Genomic DNA, 26,549 nt, shown 5'->3' on the forward strand with positions numbered 1-26,549 from the left:
GAAAAGCTTTAAATTATTCCTAAGGTATTTTTACTTTCCATGTCAGATGCTCCATCCTGCTGCGTCATACTAACCATCAGAGATGACAAGACTCGAGACATATAATCATTGGTGTGGAGGATCCATTTAGGGCATCTACCACCTCCTCTGTTTGCTTTGTATCAGCTGCTACATAATAAGGCCATATCTTTTTATCCAACCTTTCTTTTCCTTTTTAATCTTTTTCGGATAAGATAACAAAGAATAAAAGCTAAACCTTGAACACTACTACCACCTAAGTGGCTCTGTTGAAATCATTTCTGATAAAGCCTCAAACGTATAAGCAAAGCCAAAGCTCTAGATTGACTGTGACCTGTTTCCCTCTTTTTTGACAAGAGCTTTGGCCAAAAAAGAGGGAAACAGGTCACAGTCAATCTAGAGGCTTTTTCCTTGTTATTTGTTCTCCTAGCAGTTGAATACGATAATGTTTTTAGAGGTAAACAATGTGATATACAGCTGCATAAGGTGTTCAAGGTTCAAGTGCAGGAGCCTACTGGTTCAGAAATATCTAATTTCTGTGATATTATTGATTGGAAGTCATCCATATGATGAAAAAAAAAAGTACTTTCAATTCAAGTGCCAGTGCTTTGTACTAGAGTATTTGATGGACCTGATTTTTGCATGATTTTAAACCAAAATGAAATTTACCAGCAATATGTGAGCTTTTCCTTTGAATTTTCTGTTTTAGAAACTATAGAAATTAAATTGCATGCAATGGCGCAATACCAAATTAAGAAAAAATGTAATATTACAAGGTGGGGTTAAGTCCCAAACTAAGGCTCAAATGATACAATGAAAAAGAAACAAAAATAACTTGATGAAAGTACAAAAAAATTAAGAGGACAAAAAAGGAACCAAAAAGGAGATACCAACTCACCTCCTTTTGTCTCTCAGATCCATATTCTCACATAAGATCCATGTTACAAAGATAGCTGAAATCAATGCAACAACTGTTATGAGAAGCAAAGCATAACTGAAATCCTCCGTTAGTGAATCATAGGTACGTGAAGGTGCAATTCTGGTAAAGAAGAGATCCACTCCATATGCAAAGACAAGACTAGTTGACTCCAGCTTAGCAAGAACCGTTACAATGCCCCATAGCCCTTCCACCTTGAGTGAGTGTGTCACGTAAGACTGCAGAAACAACCCTTATATCAATAAAAACCAAACTAGCATAGGACAAAGTATATGATGTAGCATATAATCATGTTGCAAGAAGCACTTAACCATATTCTAACAGCTAACTTTGTTTAAATGCTCCAACAGCTATATTTCTTCTATAAAAAGGCATATAACCTCAAGCATGAGGGATCCACATTATCCATTCTTTGTAAGAGCTAAGGGCCTTCGTTTGTGTGTGTGTGTGTGTGTGTGTGTGTGAGAGAGAGAGAGAGAGAGAACCCTTTTGGGTAAGTGAATCCCCTCTTCTTTGGGTGATTGAGTCCCAAAACCTTGTAATATACATATATATATATATATATATTTTTTTGGTATACAAACCTTGTGACATTTCCATATAATCAATCTCCATCTATAAAGTCCATCCAATTTCATTTTTCTTATTTCTTTCTTTTGAATTGTTTCTTCTATTTTCTTTCTTTGTCACTTGAGCCACATGCCTTGGAGCCCGCTCCACTTGGAGTCATCACATACACAGCTTCATAAGTATTTTTTAGCAAAGAAAACATAGATAAGCAAAAGTCTGTATCTCATATTGAGACCTTAAAGATGTTTCACTGTAGCTCCTCCCTTGTAATCTTACTTCTGTTCCTTGCTCAATCCATTACATAGTTTATGAAACATGGTGGCAACAACCCTGGAATATGGTATGAAAGATACTTGGACTAGGGAATCCATCATAGAGCTTTACTTTCTTCTTTCTTCATTTTCTTTTTTCATGAATGTATTTATAAAAGGAAAAGGAATGGAGAATACAATCAGCTAAATTTGACAGACGGTAGAGATCCTTTTGCAATAGTAAAATCCCAGGCTAAGAAGCATGGAAAAACGGGTTTGAGTCTGACAGAAATTGTGTGCAAAAAAAAATGTCAAAGGTTAGGTCCATAACCAGTCCACCCCTCCCAAAATTGTGGATATCCTAGAACAACATTTGGATAATGTCCCTACAGAGATCTTTTGGTAGGAAACTTAGCAGATAAAGAGGGGTGAAGGGGGGTGAAACATATAGTCCTACACCCAATTTCTTTCAACCTTTGTTTCTTCCTCTTTTGGTCTGCTACATGTATATATATAACAAACAAACTTGCATTGTTATCTTGTAGAAAGAAGCTTCTGATTTAGGGGCTATTGGTTGTGATGGTAAAATCTTGGGCTGACAAGTGCAACTATACAGGTTTGAGACTGAGAGCAGACACTTCATGTGAAAGAATGCAGAGCTTAGGTCTGTCTCCAGTCAAACCCTCCCAAGTCCTCAACAGTGGACTAGCATTGGAATGTCCTTTCTAAATAGATCCTCTTGATTTCTGTTGCTTCTTGAACTGGCATAGAGATGTTGTCCTTTTCATTTTTAAGTTAATAATCAAGCCAAGCCAAGGTCGGTATGGCTGCAGATATACATGCACAAATACACACAAGTGAAATAACATAGGTACATTAAATGCAAGTGAATTTTGCAGAGAAACTCATTCCAGGCACACTAAAATAGTGATAAAGATAAGCTGAGAATTGTGTTTGCAACCACCTCTCTACCCAGGAATTACAACTTGTAATGGCTGTCCTTTTCTATATGGCTCCAATGAAGGTTAGTTAACAACTCAACAATATATTGTACATATTACAACTAGATAAACTTTTAGATCCATCTAATGGTCTGGTAAACTGTAAAGATGTCTGTGGAAAAAGATATCCCAGGTAATCTTCCTGGAGCTTTCTTTGTAAAGAATGAAAGAAAAAAAAAAAATCCTGAAAAGAAAGACATAGAATAGTTGAAAGAAAAGGTAATGTACCTGAGGAATGATTGGCAAAGAATCAGTTAAAGGTATTATTCCTTCTCTCTCTGTTCGTGTTGGATCGATCGATCGTCGAGGATCTAAATTACGTTTATCAAGTGCCAGCACCTATACAGCAAAAATTGCAGCACTGTCAGTACACACATACACACAGACAAAGATGTTGGAAACATAGAAAATTGCTCTGCAAAATGTTCCAGTTGCACAACAGAATTTAATAAGAGTGCATTCAAGAATCAATGTTTGTCTGTAGATTTCAACTGACCTGATCACCAATTGTACCAATAAGAAGTTGCTTGGAAGTAATACCCTTGGCTGTTGAAGTCACTGCCATTGACTGAGTCAGTGAAAAAATACGACTGGGATTTCACCATCACCTCTGGCCGAGAATATGAAGAAACAGCTGAAGTAAGATTATGCTTTCCAAGAACAAGCTTCCAAACATCTTTGTTATCCTGGGTACAGAAGCCAATTTTGGGAATACAGAGAAAGATTCATTTAAACAGTACAAAGTACAAGTACAAAAAGGAATTCATAAGAACTGAAAAGATACTTACAGCCCGAGACTGATCATAGATCTCAATTACAGACATCTCATATCTGTGTGCTCTAAGATTGAAGTAATGGTATACAATCCAGTTCTCACTAAAGATCTTGAGAAATAAAAAGAAGGGGGGATCAGTTCCATCACCCATAAAAATACACAACGATGAAAATAAAGATATAACCACTTACAGCATGGATAGGACCCTGTGAACCAAAATGAGTCACACGGTGCAGGATACGATCGGTAATGATGTCAATGAGATATACTACCAACCAAGATTCCTCGGTGTAGTTGTTCCAATCTCACCAGCACCTTTAGGTGAAACAGCAGCTACAAAGAGCAGATTTCTTGAAATATATTTACACATCACATCTTGATATGCTATTAACCTTAGCCTGAGTACAAACCACCTAGTGAACACAAGTCATAAATGATTTCAGTCTATACAAAGAATAGTTTTTTTTTATCAATAATACAAAGAATAGTTAAGCATGGATAATAGTTAAGAATATATGCAACAAGAGAAAAAGTAATGTACAGTAAGCCCTATTATAATTAAATAGTTCCTAAATGAATTATTCCCATGATCTAATAAAGCTATGAGGAATCAACTTGGTTCCATGGTTTATATATTCTCTAATATCTATTAAGTAATAACATTTTAAGAAATTATATATAATATTATCTATATATATATATATATAAATTATTACATATTGATGGCGTTACTATAAGGTGTAAGATACACAAAGCAGCTAGGACTACAAGTAGAAGTAGAAGAGGATTCAAAGCTGGTAAAAGGGTGGCTTCAATCAGGTAATTTGAGGGCATGGATACATAGACAGTCGATGAGGGAAATTATCAGCCTAACAAGAGAGGTTGGTGTCTACTTCAAGTGATAAGAAGATCAGCTAATGGATTAGCAGATACATTAGCTAAACAGGGGGCTGTTAGGGGGAACATGTTCTGGGCAGTGTTGTGACTCAGTGATTGTATCTCAAACCCAACTCTAGGGGTGACAGTTGTATTTTAAGTTTTGTTTAATGAAGTTACCATTTCCTATCAAAAAAATAATATTATCTACATGTGTACATGTAGAATACACAGTTAATAGATAAATGCCCGCATGTAAAAAAAGCACTGTTAGTTAATTTATAAAGAAATTCCTTTCGAGAGCATGTATGCAAAAGAAATTTCTTAAATGGTAGTGCAATTGAGATTTGATGACAAGGAGATACCCCAAACTAACTACTCTTGTTAACTTGGATCAACCATCCATAATGAGAGAGAGAAATTAAAGAGGATGTTGTCCATAGCATTAGCTCAGGGTGGTTGAATTGGATAATGAATCCACTGTGCTGTGTGATTAGCAAATGCAAGAAGACAAAAGGGAAAATTCTATAAAACAGTTATAAGACCAACACTCTTTTATCAGTAGCGATGAAGTTTTATTTGTTATGTATGAAAAGAATGAAACATAAAGCAGATTGTGCCAAGCACCCTGATACAAAGCCTAGCCCTTACTAACCTTCCCCTAAGAAACAGAAGAAATGTATGGGAGCTGAATGTAAATGCTGGGCATACTTATAGGCACACTTTTTGTACGTGTTTGAGTGTCTCTCACCCTTCATTATAGTCACACTTAATACAATACTTTTTACCATCAATCAAAAAAAAAAGAAAAAAAAGAAAGAAAAAACAGAAGAAATGTCCCATCAATTCTTTCCTAAAAGTCCCCAATTCGAGGGATCCTTCCCCAATACAACTGCTTCCTCTTGGTACCTTGGGGCTCATCTAAAACTTGTACATGTTACAGTCTCCTGCTATCTCTCTAATTATCTATGCTTCCAAGATTCAGCCCTACTCCTTTTGGATGTCGACTTTTTAGGGGTCCTTCAATGGGTTGTTAATACTATAGAAACTTGTTGTACAGAGGGCCATGTATACTTTTGATTTTAAAGTTCAATGCAGGATGAAATGCTGTCAAAACTTAATGCACCATGCAGGATTCAAGGACATATCTCGAGGTACAAACTTTCACTAAAGAAATGGGATGATAGATTAATGACAAGCTGGAGGAAGCATGTAACATTCATCTTAACAAGGTTATAGATTGGAGAAAGTTAAACCAATATCTTCTTTTATAAAGAATCAACAGTCCTTTATCCTCATTTTCAACCTAAACATAATATGTTGTCTTCCTCCACCAAATGAGGCACGAAGGTTATAAGTAGAATGAAAATATCACTGTGCTGGCATTCTCAACCAAGTCAAGAAGAACAAATGAGGATAAGCCTAAAACATTTAATTTAGAATCCACCCAAATAAAGGACATTTGGTATATAAAGAAGATATAGAATAGGTAATAGTTATAAAGAACTACCATGTAGCAAAAGAAAGAAAGTAATTAGGATAATATTGTGAACTTCATCTAATTTCCATGTTGCAGTTGCAATATATTTTCTGAATCATAGGGAAATACAACAGACAACAACTCTCTGGTGTTAAAGCAGTAGTCATCCTCCACTTCAAGAATACAATTTCCTTCTATTGCATGCCCTCTAATGATGTCCTCAGATTCAACAGAATACCAGTATATGTTTGGTAGCTCACGTTGCAAGATATCAATAGCCTCAGGAATTCTGGGGTATACGTGTACATGGTTGACAGAATCCATAAGCAGATGGAGTCATTGTTCTGTTGAATCCGTAAATGGCAATGAAATAACTTGTGCTACTGAATAAGCAAGATTCAAAGAGACAAAATCCTTCCCAGTGTATGAATCAACAAAAGAGAGAACACCAAGTGCATCAAAACCAAGTCCACATTTACCAACAACAAGAATAGATGGATTTCCGCCATTGATATATGTCCAACCCAGTGGGATATTGACAGGCTTCTGATCTACGAAGAGAAAGCAGTAAAAGAGATCAAATGACTCATCCATCTCTTGTATGCAGGGCATACAGCTTGCCTACTCTAGTAAGAACTATCAGCAGTTTTCAAAATCCACTGTGGTCTCGTGTCATTTTGTTCTTCTCAGAGTTTTTCATCCTCATTCCTTGTACAGCAGCTATGTCATCAGGGCATGCAAGCATCAGAGTTCCTTTGAGTTTCAAAAGATTTCCCTTTCCAGAATACAAAAGTGGAGACCAATATCAGCTAAGAAACAAAGAAACAACAAAATCTTTGATTTCAAACATGGAAACATAAAAAGGGGAAATATATTCAGTTTCAAGCATGAATAAATCTTAGATATAACAAAATCAGTTTCTAGTAAATAACATCAATAAAATGTGCTGAAGTAATTGTGTTCAGCATAGTTTCAAGTTACAAAGGAGCTTTTGAACCTTTGATAGGTTTAATTCATAGATGTGCATCTCTCAATAATTTAAAGATGGCTCCATTTGTACCTTAATTCAATGTTTTAAAAAACAACAGGAAATGGAACCGCTTTTCCTTTTGGGTCACGGGTCAGTGGTTCAACTGTCCAGGTCAAACAGATTGACCCATAAACATATAAAAATATGATGAGATTGATTTCCTTAGACAAATATTCCTAAAACAGTTTAAATAACATACCACAAGGAACTACAAGTTCTCAAAAAAAAAAAAAAAGAACAAAAGAAAATACATTCAGACTTTATGATTTTATCGATGTGAGTCAATCACTCAATCAATCAGAAACACACACACGCAAGAGAGTGAGAGTGAGAGTGTGTGTGTGCGTGTGTGTGTGTGTGTGTGTGTGTGTGTGTGTGTGTGTGTGTGTGTGTGTGAGAGAGAGAGAGAGAGAGAGAGATCACGTCATGATTCTTACTATTTATTGAGGTTTGAAATGTGATGGTTATGACCACTAATTGATGTGAATAACACCACATTTAAGGGAGAGAGATAGTGATTACTTGCAAGCCATCACCCGGGCCAAACGATTTAACAGTTCAAACGCTTGGGTTGACAGTTTGCTAACTATTTCGACAGTTTTTCTTTCCTTTTTTTTATCAATAAGAAAATATTTAATTAGAGCCAAATAAGAAAAGTTACAACATGGTGATTGATCAAAAAAAAGTTACAACAGGGTGAGAACCCCAAAATACAGTTTTACAGTTTTGCCCAAAACATTTGATGTCTCATAGCCCCTTGTTTAGCTAGAGTATCCGCCATCTCATTCGCTGTTCTTCTCAACTATTTGAAAGTAACACTCAACTCCCTTGCAATGCTCTCAATCTCCCTAAATGTGTGCCTATAGATCCACGGGGTCTGGGTGCTACATCTTATCCAGGAGATGACCACCTGAGAGTCCCCTTCCACTTCCAATCTAAGGAATCCAAAACGCTAGGCAAATTTTAGTCCATGTAGAAGTCCAAGTTGTTGTCCACACGGTGCTACATCTTGTCCATGTTTTTCTCACAATGCAGGGTTATAGAGTAAATGGGACCAGTTTCCGAGTTGAATGGTTCAACCATCTGGGTCAATGATGGCTTGAAAACATTGCCTTAAATTGGACTTCATGAATAAAGTGCATCATTTTCCTCTATATGTTTTGATCAATAACAGCATAATTTTATTGATGATAAAGTAGAAAGGATTGTACAAAATATAGAAATACAAAGGTGTAAAGTAGGTCAGTGATAGATAAAATCTCTTCTCTCCCCACAACAATTTTTGAGAAAATTTAACAAGAATTTATTAAGAAAAAGAGGGGGAACAAGGGGAGGTATACAAAGCAGGGGGAGAACCCCTACAAGTTACAAAGGAGGAAGCTTGTCGCTATACAAATGCTCCAAGTACACACCAAATTTAGCTAGGCCATCTGCAGTATGATTGTGTTCCCTAGGAATCCAAACTAAATTAACCATTTTATCGTATTTGCTGAATCACCTGCAATTATCAAATTCTGAATTCCCAAATTTTTTATTGTCCTGATTCTGGTGAGAGCAGCCATCACTTCAGCCTTTGTGGAGTCAGCCCAGCCGATAGGACCACTAAAAGTCCAGCATATATTGCCCCTTTCGTCCCTTACTGTACCTCCAATACCAGAAAGGCCAGATTACCTTAAGGCACAACCGTCAAAATTAAGGGTTATCACTCCTTCACTGATGGGTACGGGATGCCTCAAGGATGTTTGCTGGGGATGAGGGAGAAACAGAAAGGGGTGAACATCTCTGATAAGATCATTGACTGAAAGTCCTTTGAACAGAGCTGAATTCACCGTCCAAAGGATGCAAAGGTAGGTAATATCTGAGATTAATTCCTCCAAGGTTCTGCTTTTATTGTCAAAGAGGCGACTGTTTCTTTCATCCCAAACACCCCACAACACTGCATGTAGCACTGATTGCCAAAAGACTTTACCCCTTTTGCTTAGCCCTGTTCCTTGCCATTGATTCAATGTGTCCATAATGTGTTTTGGAAAAGCCCAGCTATAATCTGCCATTTTCAAGAAGTGGGACCATATCCTTTGGGTGAAACTGCAGTGAAGAAGGATGTAATCTGCAGATTCACCCTCGCTGAGGCATAAAATACAAACATGAGGAGATATGGAGCGTCTTCCCAAAAGTTTATTTCTGTAGGAGATCACAAGTATTAACTTTCTGGAGACAAGCTTCCCAAACAAAGAAGCAAATTCTTGAAGGGATGTGGCTACACCAGATTTTCTTGTAAGGAAAAGAAGAATGCTGTTCCTCAGCAATCAAAGCCCTGAACATAGACTTAGAAGAGAATTCGCCATTTGGGTGAAGGGTCCATATTCGGGTGTCAGAATGAGAGGGGGATATGTAGGCATCTTTGAGGGTTTGAATTAGGGCTATTAAATCAGAAATCTCTGAATCCCTTAGGGGTCTTTTGAGATGGAGGTTTAAAGAATTCTTGGCAGTTTGGTTTGGAAGACAGGAAGAAATAGTGGCTTCTTGATCAAGGGTAAGGTTAAACAGCCTAGGGAAAGAGGCTTCCAGGGTAGATTCCCCCCACCAAAGATCTTTCTAGAATTTAATTTTAGAACCATTTCCCACTTTATACCTTATAAAAGGAAAGAAAGAAGTATGAATGGGACAGATACTTCTCCAAGGATTTGTGGCCTTTATCCTATTCAAATGGAGATTGCAATCCCACCCGTTTGTATTTCATCCATATTTACTTGAGATGACAGCTGTCCAAAGAGCATTGGGTTCTTTCGGAAATCTCCAGAGCCATTTGCCTAGGAGAGAAGAATTTTTCTCTTTAAGCTGTCCAATACCCAAACTGCCTTCCTCTTTAGGTCTGCATACTTGTTTCCAGCTGACTAAATGGTTTCTCTTATCTCCACCACCTTTCCAAAGAAAGTTCCTTTGAAGCTTCTCAATCTGATTTCTGACTTTGGTCAAAATCTGGAAGACTGAAAGAAAGTAGACTGGCAGATTTGATAAGGAGGCCTTTAAGAGAGTAAGCCTACCCCCTTTTGAGAGATAACACTTTTTCCAAGTCGATAGTTTCTTCTCACATTTCTCCATCACTGGTCTCCAGAAGTTGAGGGATTTTGGATTCCCTCCAAGAGGCATTCCAAGGTAGGTAATGGGGAGATTCTCCTCTTTGCACCCCAATAAAGACTTGAAGTTTTCTGGAAGTTCCACTTCCACTGAGTTAAGAGCAACAATACTACTTTTGCAAAAATTAGTTCTCAAACCAGTGAGAAGCTCGAAACATTCGATTACCATTTTAGTGTTTGTGATGTTAGTTGTGGAGGCATCCAAGAACAGGATTATGTCATCGGCGAACTGTAAGTGAGAGATGTGAATCTTATCCCTACCCACTTCAAATCCTTTCACCAAGTTGAGAAGAATTGACTTGTCAAAAAGATAGTTAAATATATCCACCACCAAAGTGAATAGTAAGGAGGAAAGAGGGCAACCTTGTCTTAGACCCCTACTAGCCTTGAAATAACCTTTCGCTTCACCATTTATCAATACTGAAAACCAAGGAGATCCAATACAACCTTTAATCCACCTGATTCATTTTCTCCCAAAGCCTCTTAGTCTTAAGCACTCAAGAATACAGTCCCAATCCACTTTGTCGTACGCCTTCTCTAGATCAAGTTTCACAAGGACCCCCGGGATCCCAGAAGATTTTCTGTCTTCCACACACTCATTTGCAATAAGAATTCTGTCCACAATTTGTCTTCCTTTTACAAAAGCAAACTGATTTGAGGAAATTAGATATTCAAGGACTTCTTTAAGTCTGTTGGCCAGTACCTTCACCAAAATTTTGTGTATGCTCCCAACCAGACTTATAGGTCTAAAATCTTTAACTTCCAAATCTCCCCCTTTCTTAGGGATGAGGCAGAGAAAGGTAGAGTTTAGGCCTTTGTTAACAATGGCAGAGGAGTGGAAATCCCTGAAAAAATCCATGAGATCTGACTTTACAATTTCCCAACACTTTTGGAAGAAAAGAATAGGGAAGTCATCCGGCCCTGGAGCCCTGTCTCCGTCCATGCTGAAAATAGTCTTCTTAACTTCTTCCTCTTCAAATCTTTTTTCCAACCAATCCCTCTTTTCAACCGATAGGGTAGTGCCTTCCCAATTATATAATGTAAACTGGTTTTCACTATCCTTGGAGTAGAGGTTTTTAAAGAAGGAAAGGAAAGCTTCCAAAATTTCCTCAGGATTCTCCACTTCCATCTGATTCAGGTTGAGCTTAGAAATAAAGTTCTTCCTATTCCTTCCCGAGGCATAGCTTAGAAATAAAGTTTTCGTCTCCTTCTTTCAACCATCTCACTCTTGATCTTTGTCTCCAATAGATTCCTTCCCTTCTAACTAGCTGTTCCAATTCCTTTCTTAATTCTGCTCTTTTATTTCTGTATAAGGCATTAAGGGTCCCATTTTGCTCTCTACTATCCAAATCCTCTAATTCTGAAAGAATTCTTTTCTTCTCTTCTTCACCAGCTTTAAATTCTTCTCTCCCCCAAGCTTTAAGGTTTTTCTTCAAAGCTTTTAATTTCTGAAGAAGCCTGAAACCAGCCCACCCCTCTACTTTGCAGTCTTCCTACCATGTTGCAACCTTTTTACTGAAATCTTTGTGGTGTAGCCAGAATTTTTCCAATCTAAATGGGGTCTTTCTTTTGATGATTCTTTCAGTGTTCAGCAATATGGACCAGTGGTCTGAAGTACATCTTGGACGAAGTTCTTGACACATGTTCAGGAATCTCTCCAACCAATCCTGGGATAGTAGAAATCTATCAAGTCTGCAGCTTATGGCATTTTCTTGCATGTTTGACCAGGTGAATAGTCCATTGGTAAGGGGGAGATCACACAGATTGTGTCTGTCAATAAAGTTAGAGAAATTTCTCATACTTCTGGTTGGGATTCTACCACTAGAATGTTCCGAACTGAACCTAGTGACATTGAAGTCGCCCACTAAACACCATGGTATGTCCTCCTCCTCATGCAGGGACTCCAGCTCGGCCCAAAACTTCACTCTATCAGAGGGAGAGTTAGGACCATACACACCAGTGAGGATCCAGCTGAATCTATCTTTAGTATTTGTGAACAGAACCAAGATTGAGAATTCACCTTTGTCAATCTCCAAACCTGAAATTTCATCTTCCTTCCATCCTAGGATGATACCTCCAGTGGATCCCTCAGCTGGAACAGCAGTCCAATTTCTACCCCTTATTCCCCATATGGCTTTCATAAGTTTTCTATCGATGACTTCTTTTTTTGATTCCTGAAGGACAATTATGTCTGGATTTTCTCTCTTCAATGTTTCTTTCACTAAGCTTCTTTTGAGCTGACCACCCAAACCCCTGACATTCCAGTTTAATACCTTCATTGAGTCACTTTAACAGAATTCCCCTTGTTCATCCTATTTCCCTTTGAGATGCGATCCATTAGACCCCACCAAAGCCTTTTTAGTTCTCCCCACAACAATTCCCCTCACTTACAATTGTGTCCAAAATAAAGTCTCCCCACCCCTTGTTTGGCTAAAGTGTCAACTAAGGAATTAGCACATCGTTTAATCCAATTGAAAGAGACTTCCGTCTTTTGTCAACAATCTGAATTTCTTTTCTTTGTTGTAAATCGATAGCTTCAACTCCTCACTTTGTATCCAGCTCACTACCAATTTCAAATCACCCTCAATAATCAAGTTCCCAATGTTCAATTCTTACACCCTTTGTACACCTTCCAGCAAAGCCAATACTTTTGCTCTAAGGGAGTCTCCCTCCCTAGACAATCCTGATTATAGAGCTATTATCTTGCCCTCCTCATCTCCAAAGACACTACCAATACCTAACATTATTGGGTTTCCTGTGCTGCTGCCATCAAAGTTAAGTTTGATGGACCCTCTTTCCGGTGGAGACCATTGGTAATTGGAGATAATCTTGGTTGAGCAAGATTCAGTCACTTCCTTTCACTTTTTGAGTAAATCATCCATTGACACATTTGAAAAGGTATCCAAGGATTTCAACTAATGTGCCACTCTAATCATAATTGTCTTCAACATGTCTTCCTTGCTTCTCTCCTTCTCTAGAAAAATTCTAGGATTACTTTCTTACCAAATTGTTGCCACTCTTATACACCTCCACATGAGTCTTCCCCTTTTCTTTGGCCCTATAAGGGTAGTTGGAGAAAATAGGCTTTGAACATCTGCTGGCGGATTCCATCTACACTCAAATAAGGAGAAAGACATTCCCAAATAAAAGCAATGAAAGAATAGGAGATAAATAGGTGATAGCAGCTTTCACCATTATCCTTAAACAAAGTACACTAGCGAAGAGATAAACACCACTTTGGTTGTTTTCTTTTAAGTAAAGCACAAGTTTTAATCTTTTCATAGACAACTTCCCAACAAAAAATACCAATTCTAGGAGGAATAGGCTTACACCATACCTCCTTAACTGGAAAAGAAGGCAAAGAACTAGAGAGAGGCTAGGACAAGGCTTTGAAAAAGCACAACAAAATGCCTGAAGTGGTACAAGTCAAAATTCGGTTATTTGACTTAGAAGGACCAAGAAAGTCTTCTTCCGACTATTGAAGTAGTTACACTCTAGAGTTTAAAATCTCTTTTACCCCTCTAAAAGCCCAAATCCCAATTAAAGCCATTACTTGAGTTTGAAGGAATCAAGAGTTTAGAGATGGGCTTATTTTTAGTACAAGTGTGTGTAAAAAGTGAGGGCAATTGTTCTTCAAAGGGGAAGACCCTTAACCAAACATGTTCCCAAAATTTAATCTAAGTACCACTACAAAGATTATATTAAAATATTTATTGATTTCAATTTTATATATTATATTATATATAAATTTATATATAATAAATTCAGTATGTTATATTTACATTAATTTATTATATATACAAGTTGAAAAGTAACTAACTTTTTATTTTGCGAAGTCACATTAAATCCGAATCCGATCCGAGTCCATTAGGATTTGAATTCAAATCCGATAGGATTCAGATGCAAGTTTTCAATAATCAGATCAGATTAGGATTCTGCCAAATCTGATCCAATTACAGCCCTAAATCTCATGTACCGTTGTGAATTATGTTTGGATGGTTTTGTGCATTCTCTTTGGGTGCAGGTGGGAGGCTCCTCAAGTTGTGGCAAGGTTATTTACCCAAATTTTTTGAGACAGCCTAAAAATTAAGATAGGGTTTTCAGGATTAACCCTCTCCTTAATAGTACATCCTTTGTCAGGCACTTCCACAAAGCAGCTGTCCAAACCAAGAATGGGACTTTAGAGGGAACAGAGGAATCCCGGACCACTTTGCATGGGAAAGAAGGATTCATGATGGAACCACCAAGATACTTTACAAAGAAATAATAAACTGAGAAGCAACCATCCTGACCACTTCTTATCTGCTTCATTTACATCAATGAATACTTTGCTCTAATGGAACAGACGTAGGAGACTGTGAATAGAAGGTAATTCATGGATGGTTATCAATTGGATTAGAGTGAAGATAGATGGCTCTTGGCTATCATGCATTATGCATATCATCAAAAAGACCAAAGCCTTGGTTCCCAAAGTGAACACCTCATTCAGGTAAGCAAACCTCACCAAATGAGAAAAAAAAAACAAGGGAAACCCTTTGACTGACCCACTCAGCGTCCACTCTGGATCTCCTACCCAAGAGACACTATTTCCATGTATTGGAAACATCTCCACATGAATGACAAGGGAGATATTCCCAATGCACACCTGTAATGTCCTGCAGGTAGGGATGTGGGAAGAGTTTGTGGGCAGGAAACCTGAGCTCCTCCCCAAAAAAAGACCACCAACTAGAAAGGTATTGTTGCCCTGATACATCTCACTCATAGGCAAATCTTATATGCCAGTTGAATAAGATTTTCACACTGGCTTTGAAGCATCTAACTTATCAAATAACATGCCACAAGGACTAAGGCACATCCCTCCATACTAATACATTCTTTTTTTTATCAGTAACTTGAACTTTTATTGCTTGTAACGATAATGTTACAGAAGAAATGTACATTTTTTTTTGAGGAAAAGGTAGCTTATTGTATTGTAGTAATCCACAATGACTTATAATATGAGTTTATAATGGAAGTAATGTTCACTATCTTATCATTCTCTGCTTGTTTTTTAAGCCATGAGAGCTTAGAAAATGTATGGCTATCCTATTTGCTCCTATCTAATTCAGCTATTTAACAAGACCAACTTAGGAGAATAAAAAAGCAATAGTAAAATAAATATTCTTAAGAATTAAAACTACATGTTAGCATTACTTTTTCTAGTGGCATCAATTTTGTCCACAGCATCATTGGCCCCAAGGACATGTCTCCAGACTGCATTTAACCAAAACCAAAAAACTATCTCAGTGAATCTACTTAGGTATTTAAGATGATGAGTAATTAAACAATCATGGGTTCATAAAAATTATATCATGAAAGTCAACATAAACAGGAGATTTGAAATTAATACAGTTACTCATAATGGAATAGACATATAAACTTACATATGCCCCCCCCCCCTACTAAGATCAAGTGAAGCAACAACATTCTCCTCTATTGAGACAACAACACGCTTCCCACCAGCATTTTGAGCATGGAACACTGCGTGCTTTACTTTTCCAATGTACTGATGATGCCTGTAAACCCAAATCAACGATGTAATGCATCTATACTAAACAAGCTTTATAAAAATTTAAGGTGCACGATATATTCACAGCAGAAAAGGGAAACGATGAAAGAAATTCTTAAAAAACAATGAATGAACTTTCGTTAACTAACAAAGATTGAACTTGGCCACAAATTCTCCTGAATGCAATAGAGAAATCGGAAGTACAGAGCTCGAAAGCTCTGAAATTTTTTCAGAAATTAAAAAAAAAAAAAAAACTATCAATTGGGATGGATTATAAATAGAAAACAGTTCAGAAAATGAATAACAGGAAAAAAATCAATTGACGAGAGGGGTGATAGAAGACGAACCAATCAGCAAGCCCTACTTGATCTTCATATAAGGCAGAGCTAAGTATTGCAGAGAGGAGGAGTAACGTAACAAGCAGAAAAGCCCTGACCGCCATTGATACGTTGATTTTACTCTCAGTCTCCCAGACAATGGGGAGCCAGATCTGAATGAAGAGAGGAAAGTCTACATGTTAACGGAACAGCAAAAGCTTGACACTTTGACAGTGGACGTCCGGTGAATGAAGGACAGCGTGATAGTTAGTACGCACACTGTGATGTAGGGACCGAGTGCGAACCGACGACGGCTCCAGATTTCTGGAGTCAACTGATAAATTATCTGGTACTACTATTTACAACTTAGCACCGTAGCCCCATTAGCTGATATGTATTCTGGACCTCGTCGATTAGTTAAAGACAGCTGATTATCAATTGATTGCAATTGTTTAATCGGTTTTGTTTTCTAGATTTATTCAACTTACGTAAAATGATTTTTAAGAACTAAAAATAAGTTGTAATATATATATATATAAATTAAATATAAACATAGGTTTAAAAAATTTTGGTAATTTTTAGATTTTGTTAAGGTTGGCATCCGCCCCCCACATACTTGCCCCCGGAATAGGACGAGTGTCATGACACACGCGCATTAAGCGAAATCTGTGCGAAATTCATTTCACGCCGTGAATGCACCTCTGTTAATTCCTCTCTTGCACAAAAATGTTTCTTCTCCATACTCCATTCTACTTCGAACTGAAATTCTTGGCGCCCGCCCCCTTTCGTAACCCACTCACCGGAGATTAATCCGGTCGATTTCCGCCGGCCGACGCCAACGGCTATACCGACAGGAGATAAGTATTTTGTAAGTTTTTCTCATTTTTTATATATACTTTTTTGTTTTTCTCATTCATTTTCTAACATTTACAGATCTGAACCCACTGGCGTAGGAGCCCCCTGATGCCGTTTCAAACCCTTGACACCCCCGGAATTTGAAAGCCCTCGAAAATTCCAACATTCGCTTATCTTCCTTTTGCGGTTAAAATGGCCCAAAGGCAGAGTTTTTAACTGCAAAAAGAGGCAAGTGAGGCAAATGCAGCCTAAGACTTAAAAAATTTTATCTTTGCTGAAACCAACTACCTCTTCCGAGAGAGATATCGTTGCAGATAATAATAAAGAAAGACAGAATATTGACAAAAAAAAAACTTTAATATTTTATGAGAAAATACATGACAATCATTACAAAGGCATTTGTCGCAATAGATCACTCGTCGGACAGAGAGGCCATGAGGCCACAGCAGTGCCCCATATTGGAAGTTCGAAGAAAGATTGCTTCAAGCCTTCATCAGACGCCTTGCACATAGCCTCCGCCACATCACATAGGTTCGCAAGATTCTGAATAATAGCTTCTTGGGCTTCCGCCTGCATGTAAAATTTGCAATACAATTGAAAGTTTAAAATTTCCCAAAAAGAAAAAGGATGTTTCAGAAAATCGATGTTTTTTGTTTGCTCCCACCGGGTTTAGGTTTTTTCTATTTTGTGGAGTCTCGTTTAAGAGCTTAAGAACTGCCGAACAATGAGAGAGAGAGGGATAACATACATTTCAAAACTTTTCCCTAGATAGAGAAATATGGAAAGAGTACCTGTAATAAGAGGTCGTCGATCGATGGCTAGCAAACGGAACCTGAGGTCTGCAACGACTGCAAAGGAAATTCAACAGAAGTTTGTTGCTGTTGTTGTTGGTGGGTCCTTTTCTCCATCTCCTGTAACATGTTTGACAAGCGTTCCCAGTGGTCGATCTCTTTCTGGTACTGATCTCTCAGCTTCAGCAGCGTTCTCTTCTTCCGCTCCCTCCGCTGCCTCTGCTAATTTTGTCTTCTCCAGCGGGTTCAGATCTGTGAATGTTAGAAAACGAATGAGAAAAAACAAAAGAATATATAAGAAATGAGAAAAACTTATAGAGTACTTACCTCCTGCCGGTATGAATATCAGTATCGGCCGGCGGAATTCGACCGGATTAATCTTTGGTGAGTGGGTTACAAAAGGGGCCGACGCCAAGGGTTTCCGTAAGTACAATGGAAGAGTATGGGAGAAGAAACGCATTTGGGCAAGAGAGAAATCAACGGAGGTGTATTCACGACGTAGAGTTTTCAGAAAAAAAGCGAAACTCCTCTTGCAAAAGATGTTATTGAAAAGAGATTGGATAACATTCAACTAAAAAAATATTCATTGCCAACTCTTAAATTCGGGTAGGGATTTACTACCAATAAAACATTCTCAACATTATTCCAACATGCCACAGCAACCAAACATTGAGAATATCTCTTTAATAATTCATGAGGAGTTAGTTCTTGTCTCCCCGATGATCTGCAACTGTCATGGCCAGTTCGAATAGTGTTTTGAGCATTTGTTTGTTCTTAGCATATCTTTTTATTTTTCTTTGATAAAAATGTTCGTAGCAGCAGATCTAAACTCCTTAACATGCCATAAGGTTGAATAAAACATCCAACAACCAATCACATTTAAACCTCGTACTACGCAAAGGCCTCCAACATTACTAAATATCGCACCTTTTCCTCCGTACCATCAAAATCAGTAGTAACGATTTCCCACCTTCACATAGGGATGATCATGGGCTGGGTCGGGCTGGGATTTGCACTTATAATAAGGGCTATAGTTTAGGTTTAGGCCCGGGCCTGATTCCAAGTCAATGTCATTCATATATAAAATATTATATATCTATAATATTTTATATTAAATAACATAATATGTATATAAACTTATTTTATACATTATATAATATATAATTTTACATATAATATAAATTATATATGTCATGTTATAATATTTATATATAAAATATATAATATAATGTAAAATAACATGTATATATATGTATAATTATACATAAAATATGTAAGTTTAAATATATGCGGGTCAGATCAGGCTTGAAGTATTAAGCCCAAGCCTAGTCCTAAAATTTGCGGGCCTGAACACAAAACCCAGGCCCAAGCCCGGAATTTTCAGGCCGGGCTGAAATGATCACCCCTACTTCACACCCTTCTTAATTGCATTGGGATACGAACCACCATCTTGAAACTTGAAAGAAAAGGTTGGCCTACCTTTCCTTACCTTTTCTTTCAAATTAAACACATTCTTTCTTTTTTCTTGCATTGCATGCATGAAATTTTTTTGGGAGAATGACTGTTCAGCCTAGGGTCAGAATAAAAATTAAAATTAATAAAAGTAATAATATGACAAAATAAACTTAACATTTATACTAAATGTGCACTTGCAGAAATTTTAAATTATAATTATTGTTGTTGTTGTTGTTGTTACTAAATTTTGTGCTCTATTTATGTCTTAAATAAAAATAATTTTTATTTTAATAATTATTTTTATTTAATATGATGATTATATAACATTAGAAATGCTCTGAAATGTCTTTAACAAAACTCTATGCTTTTTTATTTTCTGTGTTCGATCTTTTTTTAAATATTTATTATTCAATTATGACATCATGAATTTCTTTGAAAAATTATATCATTGACCCATCATTTAGATAAGAAAATAGCTTTACTTTCGGATCACATTTAAATTATATATTTAATCTACATTATATAAATAATTTTTATTTATCACACTTAATCTTTGTTTGACATAATTAATATATATTTTGTTATATATTATTTTGATTACTTGTACTTTTTTACTGCTTTTTAAATATTTATTATTTAATTGTCATATCATCGATTAATCCATTTGACCTAACCCACGACCCAAAAAAAAGTTTGATTTGTAGGTTGACATTAAATTTTGTATTATATTTTCATTATTGATAAAATTATATCTTATGTATAATATTTATTTTTGTTTAATATAATGAATGTATAATATTATAGATGTATGCAATATATATTCTATTTTTATAAATACATAACATTATATCTTATGTACAACATTTAATTTTGTGATTCTTTATATTTTCTATTTTAAAAAAAAAAATAATATTTGACAATGACATCACTTCATTTTTATGTTGATTTTAAATTTGGTGTTCCATTTTCATCACTTATAAAAATACTTCTTATATTTTATACTTATTTTTGTTCAGTATAATTAATATACAACATTAGTGACATGCTCAATTCTTTTTTGTATTATATTTTATATATTTTGCTTATTATTATTTAAATATGGTATTATTTATTAACGCTTTGACCGCAAATGGTTGAATTGCATACCCACCACCAAGAGGGAAGAAAATGGTTTTGTTTTCAAATTATTTTTTCAAACTATTTATTTTTATATTATTAAAATTAATGGTGTGGATTTAATCAGTAGAATTTAATAATAAGAAAAAATATATCTTAAATATAGGATTTAATAAAAGAATATACCTTAGATATGATATTTGATGAGACATAATAGGACAATAGTTTTACTTTCAATTGGTTTTAAATTTTATCCATTTCCATCATTAATAAAAAATATTTCTTATTTATCATCAAAGTTTTCAACCTGTTGTTAACCTGGCCAATTGAACCGTTCGAACCGTTACTCAGCCTTGATCCTGGGTTTGGTTTTGTTGAAACTCCCCCTTTTGGTTAAAACCCATCTAACCCAGGCGGTTCAACCATTGCCCCGTTCTACCCAATAAACAGGTTGTAGGGCACTTAATTATGTACAAACTTTTGGAAGCCATAACTTTGCACTCCAATGTCTGATCAAGGTTATCTTTTTTTTTTGAGTGAATTTTCAAGATCTATACATCCCAAGGGCCTTAAGTGCCTTGTCTTGCTATTTTCGCAAAAAAAAAATTGCCCCATGCAAATTGCAATTTTAATATTTTTATAAATAAAAAATTAAAACCTGAATTAAAAAACATAAATAAATGTAACATAATACATATATTATATATAATATATGTAAAACATAATTATAAAATATACGTAAAATGTAACTATAATAATGTAAAATATAATTATACTATTTATTGATAAAATATGTATTTTTACACAAACACATATACTGTTGACGCAAAGCGGTTTGACTCGTTTGACCTTGATAGTTGAACCGATGACATGTACCTGAAGGAAAAAGTGGGTTGGCCTCCAAGTTGTTTTTTAAAACATTGTTTATCATACTTATTATTGTTTAATATGTCAAATATATGATGTTAAAAATGTTCTCATTTTTTAATCTCTATATTTTTTGCATTTTATATATTTTTGAATTTTATTATTTAATTATGGCAACATGGATTGGCCCATTTGACTCAAATGGTTTAATTTCTTACCACCACCTAGATGAAAGCACTATTTTTTTCTACCTAGATATTAAAAGTATAAGTTTTTATGTTATTGAAATTATTAATTTATTATGTATGGATTTAATTATAGAATTTAATGATGAGAAAAAACAAAAAAAAGCCTTAAATATATGATTCAATGAAGGTCAATGCAAATTAATACATTAAATGTTGGATTTAATGAGCATTTAATATTTTAAAATTACCTCTTTTCAACTCATTTAATATCAATAACCAACTACCATATTTGTCATCTTTTTTATCATTAAATTTAAATATAGAAGGATAAGTTTTATTCTCAAAAAAATTTAAAAATATTCTTGAGGTTATTTATGCTTTTTAAAATAATATAAATAAAAGTTTAGGTGCAATACGAAGCCCATCCTAATGCTACTCTTACTCAATCGTACTTAACTTTAGAGTTCTAATGAGATATAATGCATTAGTACTGATATACTTGCACCCCAAACATATTCTTAAAATATGTATTTAGGACCATGATTTAGTGTTATAACTTTTTCGACATTAATTTGAATTTTCAACTGTATCCATAGACCATAGTCCAGATATATCCTAAGTTTTCCATCATATATCCATGCATATTCTAATAGTCACTTGTGATTACTTTTCTTACATTTAATTATGTTTCCAATACTTTAAAACCTTGCTTAGAATCACAAAATTTATCAACATAAGTTCTTTCAAAGCATGCCAAATGCAACCTTTATATAGACATAATTATTCAAACACAACTACCAATACATGAAAACATGATCAATCATGCATCTCAATTAATGACGTGGCAACTTATCATTGGTTAAAAAGGATTCAAATCCAACGGGCGCCTACTGAACTTAAAATAAAAAAGATCTCTTGAACATACACTGTACACGTCTACGAATGACAACGTGGAAGAACAGTTCACAGCTGGTGGTCCAACGAGTCTCCAAGTGTTGTCGTTTTCATGCTCTATCATTCACGGGATAACATACGATTCAGCCCATCTACTCCCTCATTTGACAACAACGCGCCTATTTCTCTTATCTCCCTGGTATTGGTATATATGGAAAAAAGAATTGATTTGAGTGCGATGTATGTAAAATCTCTTGATCCCCTAGGGTTGTATTGGCCCAATCCATACCTGGTACATGTGGGACCCACTTGATATAGATGTGTGGTGATTGGCCTAATATTACAATCAAAACTTTAAAAGATTGGGATTCATATGACAAATCTGGACGTAGCGTATCTAAGTAACAACCAACGAGAGCGGGCTCGTTTAGCTGGTTTCTTCCGGCGTTGACGCGGATTCAAATCCCGCAATCAAAATACCCTAAATTAAATAATCCAATTCGCCACAATTATTTATTTTGGGTTTGAATTGAACATCTATAATTACCTTTCCTAACAATAACTTAGGCTTTCATTTTCATAAAAACAAAAGTGTTTTTAATCAAAAAAAAATATCTTATTTGATGGAGGTAGATTTGGCCCAACCCCTTGGCTGTACGATACGTGGAAGAAGACAAGATGCCCTGACAGGAACGTCAATTCGACACGATAACTTAGCACGGCCGTATCCCGAAGAGAGGCCCGAACTCCCGAGCTCCCCAAAGAGAGGCCCGAGTTCCTGAGCTCCCCAAAAGGAAACACGAGCTCTCCCTAAAGGATCCCGAGGGTAACAGCGAAGCCCGCGAGGGGCAAAACCGGGGCCAGCCCACCTCGAGCCAATTCGGATCATGTGCCAGCACTTCGGGACAGTAGGATCTGCTCATCCGAGCTCAAGACTTCACCTCGCACACCACTCCGGCACCTCGGCTCCAGGTCGCGCAACTGTGAAACTATATCTGACATCCGTACTCTGAGACAACACGCCTGACTGATCTGGGTCTGGCAGACGACAATCACGTCGTAACGGCCACCTGCCACCGCCATTTCAGTCATGGCAGAGGCGGCCCTGACAGAGAGGACAGTGGCGGTTATACCTGCCCCCCCGCAGAGGCGGTTATGCCTGACTTAGCAAAAATTTGGGAGTAAGTGCACTAGGTGGCTATAAGAGGCCTTCTTTCCCCAAGAGAAAGAGGTATGTGATATTTTGTGCTTTCTGGTCTTGCAATCCATCATTTTCCTTGCCTTCTCAACAGCATTAACTTGAGCTTCGAAGTGCCTACCGGGTTCCTCCCCGGAAGTCTCCATTTCCTTCCTTGTTTCAGGCATCTTCAGCTCTGTCAAAGGCAAGGTGACTGGCAGCTGGGACCAACCGGATAGCGCATCATCATTTGGCGCCGTTTGTGGGAAGACTTCAAAAGGCCTCCCCTAACTTTTAACTCTCTCTCTCGAAGAAACCTTTAGTATCCATGGCTTCTTCTAGCAGTAACAGGCACAACACCGACTTAAATGTTGTAGGGGAACACCCTCAGCCTGCCACTGTATGCATCGGATAGTTCACCGTCCCCCTCTCGGCGGACAGAATCCCTAGCCTCAATGCACCAAGCACGGTAGCACCTATGAATGTTCCTCTTCCCCTCCCTATTGAAACAACCTTCGCCGAACCGACCGTTGTCCCTCTAGCGACCAGCTAGAATCAGCTTAATGACTTGATGCAATGCATGCGGGCCATGCAAGCCCAAATGTAACAGTTCCAGCAACATCAACTCCATCAGCAGCAAGTACTACACCACATTTCTCAGTGTCACTACCAACAGCAGTTCCCCCAACTGCCTTTAAACCAACTGCAGCTCCCACCTCGGCACTTTGCTGTCAAGCCGGTCAAGCCCTCTCCTCAAGGCGGGCGCCTTCGCCGAGGGGAAGCTTCCCAACCGATCAACCCCTCCAGAAGCCAGGCCTCATCCCCGAGCCGGAGGGAAAGACTAACTACCCTCGCCTCGCAACTCGTCGACGGATCAGGAACCTCCCAGCCGATCAGGTCAGCACCTTGGCACTCTAAGTTCGGGCTCCCGCTCATAGAGAACCAATTCGGCGTCCTGGTCGCGAACTACCACCAACAGTCCAGGCCCATTGAGCTCGGTAACACCGAGGCCAGCAGCGCCAATATCAGGCCTTCCAAGCAGCAGCGGAGGCGCCAACGAAGTCGCCGAACTACCACCCGCATCTTGCCCGAGCTCCGGGGTAAAGAAGAAGCAAACTCGGACGAGGTAAAGGTTGCTCCTATTCTTTCAGTCCCTTCCCCCTTGTCATCAGAACTCCTCGCTGTTCCCATGCCCAAGGACTTCAAACTCCCTCCACTAGACAAATATGATGGGTCCTTTGACCCCAGTGATCATGTTGATGCTTTCCAGTCCCAGGTGCACTGGCGAGGGCCAGCGAGTCCTGCATGTGCGTGGCCTTCACCACCACCTTCAGGGGAGTTGCCCGCACCTGGTACAGGAATATGGCCCCCGGGTCGATAAGGAGTTGGACCCAGTTTGTGCAAGTCTTCACCGCGCACTTTGTTACCAGCAAACGGTGTCCCCGAACCGAGGAGAGCCTCTTCGGGATAGTCTTGAGGGAAGGAGAATCCATCAGAGGCTACATCAAATGGTTCAACGATGCGTGCTTGCAGATACCGTGCCTAGACCCCGCAGTACAGCTCGCAGCAGCCAAGAGGGGGGTGACGCACAAGGAATTCAAATGGCACATGGTGGTTAGCCAGCCCGCGACCATAGCTGAATTCCTCATGCTCGCGGACAGATTCATAAGGACAGAGAAGGAGATCAACCAGAGGACTGAGGGTGGGTTTGAAAAATGGAAGAGGGAAACCGAACTCCCCAGCCAGGATGACAGGAGGAAGAAAGACTCAACTCGGGTTACGAAGACAAGTCAGCCGTTCCGAGCTCCCATGGCGGATCGGGTGGACTACACGCCCTTGAACGCAAAGCGGGCTGAGATCCTGATGACGATCAAGGACGCCCCGTACGTGAAATGGCCCCCTCGTCTGAAAGGGAACCCGAATGAGAGGAACAAAATTTGTATTACAGCTTTCATAGAGACCACGGTCATAGCACCGAACATTGTAATAATCTCTGCGACGAGATAGGGGAACTTATCCGTCGCGGATACCTAAGAAATTTTATACAACATAATAATAATAATAACAGTAGTAAAGTAGGTTGGCAGGGGGAGCACAACAGAGATGCCCCCGAGTCCAGCAGCCGCCCAACAGAACAGTCATAGAAACAGCCCTCGGAGGAAAGGCCAGTTCAGGGAACATTTCATGTGATCGTTGGAGGATTGATTGTAGTAGGGTGCACCTCGGGCATCAACCCATGAGGCCGCCAGAGAAGAACAAAATCCCCCAAAGCGGCCAAGGACGGAAGACCCCATATTCTTTACCGATGACGATGCGCACGGGGTTCACTACCCTCATGACGACGCCCTCGTCATAAAGGTAAAGATCAACGACTTCGAGGTTAGGTGCGTACTGGTTGACTCGGGTAGATCGACAGATATTCTCTTCAAAGCTGCGTTCGACCAGCTTCAGTTGCAGGGAAGTGACTTGAAACCCGCAAACACTCCTTTACTGGGCTTCAGCGGAGAAGAAGTCAGGCCCCTCGGAAAAAGTGACAGTACCTGTGGAAGTCGGCACATGGCCCTGCGTAGTTAGGCTCAACCACAACTTCTTGGTGGTCGCAATCCCCTCCCCATACAATGCCATAATAGGTCGGCCGATCACCCATATCCTACGAGCGGTAGTCTCTACTTATCATTTGGCAATGAAGTTTCCTACAGACTTCGGTGTGGGGGTAGCGCGGGGCGACCAGCTCGAGTCCCGCAAGTGCTATGTTGCCGCCCTAAAGGGAAAGACCAAGGTGGCCCACGACCTCAAACTAGAGCGGCCTACAGAGCAAGGCGAAGAACGAGCTACGCCCACGGAAGAAACGGTCGTTGTTCCGACCTTAGCCGCAGACCCAGCTCGGACGCTTTAGATTGGTGCTTCCATCCAAGAACCCCTACGAACCGAACTGCTAAGTTTCTTACTCCAAAATTTAGACGTTTTTGCATGGTCCGCGGCCGAGATGCCTGGTATAAACCCCGACCTTATAACTCACAAGCTGAATACTGACCCTGTAGTTAGGCCCATTAGACAGAAGAAACACAACCTAGCCCCAGAGCGCTGGAGGGCGGTCAACGAGGAGGTCGAGAAGCTCCTCGCAACAAACTTCATAAGGGAAGTTCATTACCCGAGCTGGGTGGCCAACCCTGTTCTGGTAAAGAAGGCAAACGGCAAAAGGCGCATGTACGTCGACTACTCCGACCTGAACCGAGCTTGCCCGAAAGATTGCTTCCCCCTCCCCT

The 26,549-nt window shown here is 38.4% G+C and overlaps 1 pseudogene across 1 annotated transcript; it reads right to left on the bottom strand.

Annotated features, from left to right (window-relative positions):
* Nucleotides 1–415: 415 nt before the first annotated feature.
* On the bottom strand, nucleotides 416–17,183 carry LOC104592130 (uncharacterized; annotated as a pseudogene). Its single transcript, XR_016079806.1, has 9 exons — nucleotides 15,971–17,183; nucleotides 15,499–15,630; nucleotides 15,269–15,328; nucleotides 5,982–6,683; nucleotides 3,744–3,965; nucleotides 3,566–3,661; nucleotides 3,274–3,463; nucleotides 3,006–3,116; nucleotides 416–1,173 (listed from the first exon to the last, which is right to left on the bottom strand). The product of XR_016079806.1 is annotated as an uncharacterized LOC104592130 (transcript).
* Nucleotides 17,184–26,549: the final 9,366 nt, after the last annotated feature.

The sequence above is a fragment of the Nelumbo nucifera genome, chromosome 8 (genome assembly GCF_055504915.1).
Source record: "Nelumbo nucifera cultivar China Antique chromosome 8, China Antique-T2T, whole genome shotgun sequence".
NCBI lineage: Eukaryota > Viridiplantae > Streptophyta > Magnoliopsida > Proteales > Nelumbonaceae > Nelumbo > Nelumbo nucifera.